This window comes from Oryctolagus cuniculus, chromosome 18 (assembly GCF_964237555.1).
Source record: "Oryctolagus cuniculus chromosome 18, mOryCun1.1, whole genome shotgun sequence".
Lineage (NCBI taxonomy): Eukaryota > Metazoa > Chordata > Mammalia > Lagomorpha > Leporidae > Oryctolagus > Oryctolagus cuniculus.
In genome coordinates this window covers 38,099,871-38,110,994 of record NC_091449.1, presented here as the reverse complement: position 1 = coordinate 38,110,994, position 11,124 = coordinate 38,099,871, and positions in this window count along the sequence as shown.

Sequence of the window (11,124 nt, the reverse complement as noted above, 5' to 3'; positions counted from 1 at the left end):
ACTCAACCCTGCCCTTCCGGTGTTGGCTGGCTTAACTGTCTGGAAACAGCACATGATCGGCCGCCCAGCTCACTGGGACCTGAGCCTGTTTCTCCTTCTGTTTGCCACTCCTGGGCTCTGCCCCATCCGCCACCATCCACTCGTGCCCATGGGAAACACCCAGTATTCCAGGTCCCCACTCCCCTTGACCACCCTGGGGGTGGGGGTTCAGCCCCTCCCTAAGCCAACTGCCCTCACCCCACTTCCGCATGCCCAGCCCTGGCTAGACTTCTCCCAGGGCATGTGGCCGGCCACGAGGGCGTGGCGGTCAGGGGGAACGCGTTCTCCAAGCCTGGGGCTGCATGCCCGGACTCGTGCCCCACCGACAGTCGTCATCTCCCACACTTGGCAACAATGCGTGTCTTTGTCTGGTCGGGGAGCCAATCCATCAGAAGACCCAGCTCTGTGACTCACGCCCCGGTGCTGTCAGCTCACGCTGTGGGAACCCAAGCGGCTTCCAAATGTTTCAGCAGAAGCCGCTCCAGTTTTTGTCTTCCTCCTGCTCTTCCACCGCTTTCCCTCCGTGGGAGAAACTGAGGACAAGAAGTCCCCTCCCCTCCCCCGCCTCCCAGATCTCCTTGAATATATGAAAGGAACTACTTCAGATGGCTGATAATTCAACCAGCAAACCAGGGCCTGATGCAGCCATGGCGCCACCGCCATCTTGGTAATAGGAACCTTTTTTTTTTTTTTTTTTTTTTTTTTTTTTTTTTTTTTTTGACAGGCAGAGCGGACAGTGAGAAAGAGAGACAGAGAGAAAGGTCTTCCTTTGCTGTTGGTTCACCCTCCAATGGCCGCCGCAGCCGGCGTGCTGCGGCCGGCGCACTGCACTGATCCGATGGCAGGAGCCAGGTACTTCTCCTGGTCTCCCATGGGGTGCAGGACCCAAGCACTTGGGCCATCCTCCACTGTACTCCCTGGCCACAGCAGAGAGCTGGCCTGGAAGAAGGGCAACCGGGACAGAATCCGGCGCCCCGACCGGGACTAGAACCCGGTGTGCCGGCGCCGCAGGTGGAGGATTAGCCTAGTGAGCCGCGGCGTCGGCCAGTAATAGGAACCTTGATTCTTTCTGACCTCTCTCTCTTTAAAATTTTTTTTTCTTTTGTTATTTGAGAGGCAAAGGGAGAGCGCGAGAGAGTGGGAGCTCTCAGTTACTGGTTCATTCCAAATGCCCACAACAGCTGGGCCGCGCCAGGCTGAAACTGGGAGCTGGGAGCGCAATCCAGGTCTCTCACTGTGGAAGCAGGAACCCAGTGACTTGAACCATCACCTGCTGCCTCCCAGCATCTGGGTTAACTGAGAGCTGGAGTCAGGAGCCAGAAGAAGGAGGGGGCTGTGGGGTCTTAACATCTAGGCCCCCTCCTCTTAGTCTGCATCACTGCCTCTGGCCCTTGCAAGGGGAGAGAGTGAAACAGTCCAGAATCTGTCAGTCCCCCGCAGACGAGCTGAGAGCAGCCTAGAACGACAGACAATGGCCTGTTGTGCCGTCTGCGGTGCATCCCTGTCGCAGGGATGGTTTTATTCAAATCGATACTCAGGACGTCTGGAAATAGAGACGGTGAGGACAGAAGCCGACACACGGCATGCCGTGCGAGAGCCTTCTCGATAAATATGCAGGAGTGTCACTGCCACAGAATCTATTGCTCCCCTGAAGTCAGCATAGATATGTGAGGTACTTAAGCATGCCTGCTGCATGCATATTGGCAGTTTGTCAGTGTGCTGGCAACAGGAATCGAATTCACAACTGCTTGGGGTTTGGCTGGTGTCGGTTTTCAGGATACTAATCTAGGAAATTGCTAAATCTGTTTAATTCTTTGGAATTGAAATTAGACACATGTTTCCCCGAATGAATCACAAGTGATTCTGGAAACTTCCTCCCCACCTTTGCCCCACCCTTTCCACCAGTCCCTGGGCTTCCTGTGGCTTTCTCTCTCTCTCTCCCCAAAGCCTGGCCTGTTTTTGGTGGGTGCCTTGTGTTTCTTTCATCTGATCACACCTCCTCCAGTCCTCTGAATTTCTTTCCAGGGTCAATTGCCCTCTCTCCTTTTCCCCATCAGAGTTGTTCCGATGGTGTTGACTCCACTCCCAGGCTGAGTTTTGATCTGGCTGATCAGATAATCACAGAGGAAGCAGAATCCAGGAGTGGGCAGGAACTGACCATGAGTCGCTGGATCAAGCCATGGCTGAATGGAGGTGTCTTAGTGATTTTATGAAACAACTTGAGTTTGCTTCCTGTCCCAGCTGCTAAACACCTAACATGCCCTACATCCCAGGAATCTAGGCGCTGCAGTCTTCCCAGTGTCTATGCTCCACAGAGGAGTGATCTGGATGGCTCTGTAGGAAAACAAGTCTTGATTTTAAAAGGTTAATGGAATTTGCGTGCCGGCTGAGGGAGCTGGATCTGTCATCAGCTTCCCCGAAGTTGATCTCACTCACCTGAGGCCTCCGGGCAGCTTCTCCATTGTCCCACCCCATGCAGAGGTGGAGCATCAGCTTTCTCACTAGGCCTTGGTCTTACTCAGCTCTGGGTTCCACTAGTTGGGCTCTGCCTGGCACAGAGGATGAGTGATATGAGGCTGTTGCAGAGAAAATGCTGGATGTATCAACTAGGGACAGCTTCCCCGGGCCTCTGGAAAATGGGCCTTGTTTAGGGAGGTCTTCCAAGTCTCTTCCCAATTCTTTTTTTTTTTTTTAAGATTTATTTTATTTATTTGAAAGAGCTACAGAGAGAGGTAGAGACAGAGAGTGAGGTCTTCCATCCGATGGTTCAGTCTCCAAATGGCCGCAACGGCCGGAGCTGCATGGATCTGAAGCCAGGACCCAGGAGCTTCTTCCAGGTCTCCCACGTGGGTGCAGGGCCCCAAGGACCTGGGCCATCTTCTACTGCTTTCCCAGGCCACAGCAGAGAGATGGATCAGAAGAGGAGCAGCCCGGACTCAAACCGGCGTCCATATGTGATGCCGGCGCCTCAGGCCAGGGCGTTAACCCGCTGCGCCACAGCGCTGGCCCCATCTCTTCCCAATTCTGTGGAGGACAGGTGGAGAACCTCATGGCTAATGGGGCAGAAAGCAACCTGGCAAAGCAGAACAACCACCAGTCTCGTCTATGCAGCTGAGATGGAGCTAAAACTTAAACTCGGATTTTTTGAGCCCATTGCGATGCTGTGTCCACTTTCGGGATTTTGCATGAGAAAAGACGACCTTCCTTTTAGAAAAGCCACTACTCCTTGGATCCCTCTTCTCATGCATGCATCGTGCATTGGCATTATTTCTAAGGGGTGGGAATGAGGCTGTGGGTAGGATTCGGTTTGATACGCTGCGTGTCATTGAAGAGTTTCAGCTCTCTCAGCCACAGAGCAATTCCAAAACTCCCACACGCTAGATGCACATCTCTCGGGCGAAGTGAGTGTCTGAGCCTCTTGTTAGGGTTACGATCACAATCACAGCACATAATCGCTTTGCTGTTCTGTTGTCTGTACATCCTTGGGTTTCCGCTCCCAGCAATCAGGTTTCCTGCTGCCCCTAGAGCATCTCGCCAGCACGCTGGTTCAAAATGGCAGCACGCAATGAGCCTTGAGGTGGTGCTACGCTGCTGTAGCAGATGTGACACTTGTCAAATAACATGCGCGCCCCCTCAGTAGCTCCCGGTGACTCCAGCTTGAAAGGATAGGTTAAGGGACCATCATCCTCTGACGGGAGCTACCTTGTCTGTTAAATGGTTTTCACTGAAACAATCAGAGCTCCATATACAGCTGCCAAATGCAGGAAGGGATGAAGCAGGCGAAGTGCTGGGGGTTTATATTCAATCTAGCTTGGGTTGCTACAGCTACAGGCAGCCAAACGCAGGGTTCTGGAAATTTCTCTGAGAATCCCAATGTGAATGCATAAGGGAAGAGAAAGCTGTGCAGCTGGCAGAGCCAGGCCACCCTGACCTCAGCACCAGGGGCGTCTGTGCTTCCAATGTGTCTACTCTGAGCACCTGCTTCTGACTCCCTCTGTCTCCTGCACCTGCAGCAGATCTCATCTTCCCAGGTAAGGACGAAGCTCTAGGGCTGGCACTGTGGCAGAGCAGGTTAAGCTGTTGTTGGGGAGCTGGGGTGGAGCACTGATTTGAGTCCTAGCTGCTCCTCTTCCCATCCAGCTGCTGTCAGTCTGCCTTGGGAAGCAGAGGTTGATGACCCAAGTACTCACTTGGGAGACCCAGATGGGGTTCCTGGCTCCCTCCTTCAGCCTGGCCCATTCCTGGATCTTGTAGCCATTTGGGGAGTGAACCAGCAGACAGAAAAGATTGTTCTCTCAATACCTCTCCCAATAAATCATTTTAAGAGAGAGAGAGAGAGAGAAATGCCACGAAGGCAGGGAGCTTTGGCCTTTTTTGTTAACTGTCACTACTTCAGTGTGGATACCCATATAAATTTTCCGAGTAGAATCACTCATGACAGGTACAAGACTCCTGTGGGTGCTTCCAGTCCTGGAAAGCAACAATGTAATGCACAAGAACTAATTATGGGGCCGGCGCCGCGGCTCACTCGGCTAATCCTCCGCCTTGTGGCGCCAGCACACCGGGTTCTAGTCCCGGTCGGGGCGCCGGATTCTGTCCCGGTTGCCCCTCTTCCAGTCCAGCTCTCTGCTGTGGCCAGGGAGTGCAGTGGAGGATGGCCCAAGTCCTTGGGCCCTGCACCCCATGGGAGACCAGGAGAAGCACCTGGCTCCTGGCTTTGGATCAGCGCGGTGCACCGGCCACAGCGCGCCAGCCACGGCGGCCATTGGAGGGTGAACCAACGGCAAAGGAAGACCTTTCTCTCTGTCTCTCTCACTGTCCACTCTGCCTGTCAGAAAAAAAAAAAAAAGAACTAATTATGGAATGCTTCTGGAGACTAGTAGGTTTCCTCTGCAGGTACAGCTCAGTTTCGGATGTAGATTTCCAGACTTGAAACTCTGCTATCATTGATCCCGGAGGAGCTCACACTCTTCAACAACACATCAATGAGATGATTGCCCCAACCCTTCTGACCACACTCTGTGCATGGATGGCTTGTGGTCTGGGTGTTCATGGTTCATCCCCATTTGTGGATCTTGCCAACTTTGTACTTAAAATACAAGTAAATTAGTTCCCAAATTTAAAAAGTAGATTTTATATTAAAATGTGAGTTTCCAGGCTTTCCCTCCCACTTTCCTGCAGGGCGACAGCTGATAGGGGCTGAGAAGTGATGGCCCCCGGAGATGTAGCAGGTGGTCCGCAAATGCCACAGTGATCTCCCGGCTCACTCTACTTGCTCTCAAAACGCACCTGCCCCCAAAGACTCTCAGGTTTGCCACAGCGAGACCGAGGGTGCCACGGAAGGAGATGAGGCCTGTTTAATTCTGTCCATGTGAGTTTCCGGTATAGAATGGCCCAGAGAAACGTCTCAGGACTTTGATCATTTTGGTAAAAGGCAAACATTTTGTATATGTTAAGGGAAGAGCAAGCAAACATGCATCATTTCAGGCACAAATGACATTCAATTTTCAATAGGAGCAAGTCTGAAAATGTTAAAATGGGGGCTGGTGTTGTGGCACAAGGCTTAAGCTGCCACTTGCAACACAAGCATTCATAGAAGGTGCCAGTTCAAGCCCTGGGTGCTCCTCTTCTGACCCAGCTCCCTGCCAAGGCACCTGGGAAAGCAGCAAATGATGGCTCACATACTTGGGCTGCTGCCATCTGACTGGGAGACCAGGACAGAGCAAATCTTCCTTAGAGCTCCTGAAGGTCACAGCCAATGTGGCTCCCAGAGCAGGTTCTGAATGGCAATGAAGTTGGTTTCTTTAATAAACGGATGCCTCCTGGAACCAATTTGAAGATACTTTTTCAAACAGATTGAATGCCCTTCTTATTATTTTTGGATAGAATTTGGTTTTGCCAGTTGTGGTTCAGCCTACCTTGTTCTGTGTTTGGTTTTGCTTTGTTTTTCATCTTCAAAATCACAGCCCTTGTCAATGACAGGGGCCGACCCACGACCACATGGGGTTCAGTGTCAGGTTGCAGAGTTCAGATGAAAGGGGCTGCAGGAGCTCAGCACTAGTGCGAGACCGGAGTCATCCGGAGTTTAGGGGGAATTCTCCAGGAGCAAGGTGTGGGGTCCTGAATGGCCAGGATGGCCCAGGGTTGCACCAGCCAGGAGGACAACAGGGAGAGGAAGGAACAGCTGGGTGTCGGCACTCAGCCTGGCAGGCGTTCGGAAGCAGTGCTAAGTTTCAAGGGCCTGAACCCTGGAGTCAGACTCTTGGTGTTCGGATCTCGCTTTGCTCCTTACCGTGTCAGCTTGGGCCAGTACTTAGCTCTTCTGATCACCAATTTCCTTATGGGAAAACAGTCCCTGCTCCATAGGTGGTTGTGATGATTAAGTGGGTCTAAAGGTGTGCGTTACGTTTAAAAGTGCATGGACTGACATATCTGGACTGTTAAGAACTTGCACCTTCAGCAGGGCCGCCTGGGCAGGGAGTTGGCGTGGAGGGCAGATTTGTCCCGGGAGCAGCTGCAGAATCAAGCCTCACGCGGCTGTCTGGGACCCTGGGATCTGGGCCTCCATGTGCATGGCTCCCTCTGAGACGCAGGGAGGAACTTGCCCCAGCTGTGCTGCAGGGGAGGATCTGTCACTTCCCAGAAGACAGGGACCTCTTCTTAGAGTCTCCTGTGCCTACAATGGGATAAACACTCAGTGCACATAACTCACCCAAGTCAGCCACCTGCCATATAATGATGTTTTTTGCATGACAGCGGTCCCATAAGTGGTCCCATAGAGCGGAAAGATGTCCATCACCTCGGATTGTCACAGTGCTTTTTCTGTGTTTAAATGTGCTTAAATACAGGGCTGGCACTGCGGCATGGTAGGCTAAGTCTCTGCCTGTGGGGCTGGCATCCTATATGGGCACCAATTCGAGTCCCAGTTGCCCCACTTCCAATCCAGCTCTCTGCTATGGCCTGAGAAAGCAGTAAAAGATGGCCCAAGTGGTTGGGTCCTAGCACCCACGTGAGAGACCTGGAAGAAGCTCCTGGCTCCTGGCTTCAGAACAGCGCAGCTCCGACATTGTGGCCACTTGGGGAGTGAACCAGCTGATAGAGGACCTCTCTGTCTCTTCTTTCTCTGAATGTGACTCTGCCTGTCAAATAAATAAATAAATGATTTTTAAAAAAAATATATGCTTAGATGCACAAATACTTACCATTGTGCTATACCCCCCTACAGTGTTTAGAACTGTAACGTGCCTGGGAACAAAAGACAATACCACATGAGCTATACCATCTGCCCTTGGGGAGTAGATGCCCCGAAGTTCACATAGTGGCTTCCCAGGGCACGCCCCCATCAGTAAGCGGCAAGTGAGCTGGTCCTGGTATCTGCTAGTTGAGTCACCTGAGGGAGTCTAGTCCTGCCAGAGATGAATTTGATCAAACTTTTCAAGAAAACACAGGAACCGCAATTCTTGGGTTAGACATTCCAAGGCTTTTAAAAAATACAAACAGATCAAATAAAACACACGCTGAAGCTGCGTTCGGTCAGCACATGATTGACTTGGAACCTCCAGGCTAATTCTTGCCACCCGGCCTTTTCGCTTCAGGGCCTGCAGGGATGCTCAGCGCCTGGATCCTTGTGCTGGGCTCACACACAGGGAACCGGCCCTCTCCGGGAGCAGTCCGCACTGGTGAATGAGGACAGCTGGTGGCCTCAGCTCCCCCACCCCTCAAAGGGTTACCCTGGCTCCCAGTGTTGCCAGCAGCATGGTGGCCAGGTTTGACGCTTTATTAGCTGCCTTCTTTGCCTAGTCTTGCTCCTCTTTCACTACCCTATTTCCTAGGCCTACTGCCGTCAACCTGCACCTGCACGCATGCCTTGAGACCTGCTTCTGGACAACACAAGCTGAAAGAAATCTCTGGGGCACCTGTCACCTGGGAAAAGTGGGTCTTCCAGGGTATCCCCATGGATGGCACTGGCCACACATTGCCATGTGGACTGGATTTAGGTGCTAAGGACCTCTTTGGCACCAAAATAAGGTTTCAGGATCTATTGAAGTTTTCAGACAATTGCTCAGAATTTTGGAGTGAGGATGGGGGAGGGAGATCCTCTGGTTTCAGTGCATTCATTTGCATTTAAATTTAAAGTTCAAATTAAGGCTTTTAGAAACTTCTAATTTCTATTTAATTATAAGAATTTCACCGCAGGGTATCTATCTGATTTAAAGGAATAATTAAAATTAAGGATCGCTGCACTGATTTGCCACAGTGGATGTCTGTCCTTCAGAATGTTAAACAACAGCAAACGATTTGTGGCTGGAGGTGCTCTATATGCAAATTCCCCCAAGAATAGAATTCGGGGATAGAGAAATTTAGATCATGAAAATCACAGCGCAAGTTTGAACATCAGTGCCGAATAAATGCTTCCGTTGTTACCATTACTTCTCTTAATAGCCTCAATTAAGTGATTTAAAATAGGACAATAGATAAGCAAGATCAATTAATTTTTTAAGATGATCAAAGGAATGTGGTTCAGCATTGTAAACACTGCGAATGTGATAATGGTTTTATCAGACAGGAGAAATAACTTGAAGTGGTTGACGCCTGATTCATTCACGCTCAGAGGGGTTTTATTTGTGATGAATCAGATTGTCTTTTGTAATGGGGAGAGTTTTAGGATGTAGCCCATTAATTTTGAGAAAAAAAGTAATTCGGATATTAAAATAGATGCTATTCTCGGCTGGTTGTATGTCAACCATAATAAGTGATAACAACAATCAAAATATCCCCATCGGATCACCTGTTGGAAGGAGGCTTTGGGAAGGGCTGGGGAGCTGCCAGGGGCAGTAACCTTGATCCCCCTGAGCGTCAGCCTCAGCTTCCATGTCCGAGGTCTGGGCTGGAGGCCAAGTGGAAGACCCAGAGTCAGCCTGTGCCTTTCTGCTCAGACGAAGGAAGCGCCATTGGGAGGCTGAGGGCGGCACAGGGAAGGCAAGCGTCATTCTTGAAAGGCTACGTTTACTGCACTGCGCACTGGGATGAAGTTTTATCCAATTATTTATACCCCTCCGGCTTTCAAAAAGGAATTAAGATAGTTGCCCCGCAAACAGGGACAGAAACAGTAAGAGAACAAATCTGAGTGATAGCGAGTGGTGGGTAATGGTGGCTCAAGCTGCCAAGCCAAGGGACCATGTTTGCAACTAAAACCGAATTTTGGGTTTGAGCTTCCTGGCAATCAAAGCAAAAAGGGAAGCATGATAAGCTGTTATCTCTTATTTAAATTTTTTGAAAAGATGACCTTTAATTTCTAGGGGAATTTTTTTGTGTGTGTTTGAGAGTGAGAAAATGAATTTAATCACAGAGTTCATTTTAAAAACTAGAAGAGATACAAGTGTAAAACACAAAAATTGCTTCTAAGTTATCCTGTCTTATAGCACCTTAGCAAGTTGTGAGGAGGCACCTGCCTTAGGCTGTCACTCTGAAAGATCCACAGTATTGCCACCGTGTAATGGTCCACCGACAGTGTGAGTTGGTGCGGTGTCTAATGACCACCGATGAATCTAGACTTGGCAAGAATCGAATTGAATGATCAGACTTTGGCTTCACAACTTTCAGGGGCACATCAGTGAATCTGAGGAGAGAGAATGCGAGAGAGTGGCAAACAGGGGCTGTCCCTGGGACCAACAGGTGGCTTCCTGGCAGGCAGCTGTCTGGGTGAGCCCTGGTTGGATTTCTCCACGGCTACGAGGCAAATGCTCCACTTGCTACGTGGCTCATGGGTTGGTGCCTGTCCTGCATTAGCACAGCTCTTGGGGTTACTGGAAGAACCTTGGCAGGCTCTCTGGTTAATCAGACCGTCATGTGCTCGTCTTTGCCTGCCGTAATTCCATGGCTAAATCTCCTGTGGCTCTAGAATCTAATGGCCAAAAGGTGCAGCTAGGGACCGACTCCTACGGGAAAATCGGAGGGAGAGGAAAGCTCTTGAAATCGGCTGTTGTTTGAGATTCCTGGATATGCCAAGGAACTCCCCTGCCCAGCAAGGATCAATTCTCCAAGCTTCGTGGTATTTCAAACAGGATACCTGCAAGAACTAGCCATTTTCAACCTTACGTGTCACCCTTCATGGATATGAAACCAAGAGCTTGGATTAGTTTTGGGAGACAAATTTGGGTGCAAATCCTTTTTTTTTTTTTCTGTTTACTGGTTATGAAACCCCAAGCAAGTTAGCTAACTTTGTGGAGTCTCTATTTTCTCATCAGAAAAAGCAGATCTCCAGGAGCTGCTAATCAATCGTAAAGCTTCAGGAACCCAGATGTCCTTGTTCACAGACAGTCCCCAGGTCATGGTTCCATTTTTAAATACGAGACAGACCCTGCTTTAGGTGCTGAGGATACAGACGTCATACAGCTTGATCCCCTGAAGAATTCCGAGACTCCTGGGGAGAGCCAAGACACGGCACGGAGCCTGAAGGCCTGCTGGAAGGAAGGGCTGGCGGGACCCTGCGAAGGGGGCAGTCACCAGCAAGAGGTGACCCAACAGTCAGGGCTGACACCAGAAGAGCTGGCGGGCCGCCTGTTCTGGAGCTGGGGAGCCTTTGTCTGCCAAGGGCAGTTTGGATATTTATAACATCACTCACGGGCCATACAAAATTAGCAATTTGAAAACGAGCCTGCTATCTAGATTTATTGAACTTCAAGTCCCGCCTGTGGTTGGGTGGCAGGGCCAGACCCAGTGGTTTCCCGGGGCGGGCATGCCTCACACCGTCTTAGCGTCCGACCCATGTCCCAGGTACTTACCAGCAGTCACCTGTGAGAGGAAGGAGGCCCATCTGGAGGCCTTTACATGCCCTGGCAGGTTATTCGCAATATGGATGTTGCAAGGTAGACAAGAAAGAACTGCAGAGGTCAAGTAGATTTGAACGCTGCAAAGTCTGCCGCGTCTGCGCAGAGCTCAGCACGGAACTGCAGAGCCAAAGCTTTTCGTTAGCTACTCCTTGCTCCCCTCGAAAAGCACAAAGAAGAGGAATGAGGTACCTACTGCATTCCTGCAAAACAGCTATTAGCCTTGCATTAGGATCCTGTTTACAAGGTAAGTGAG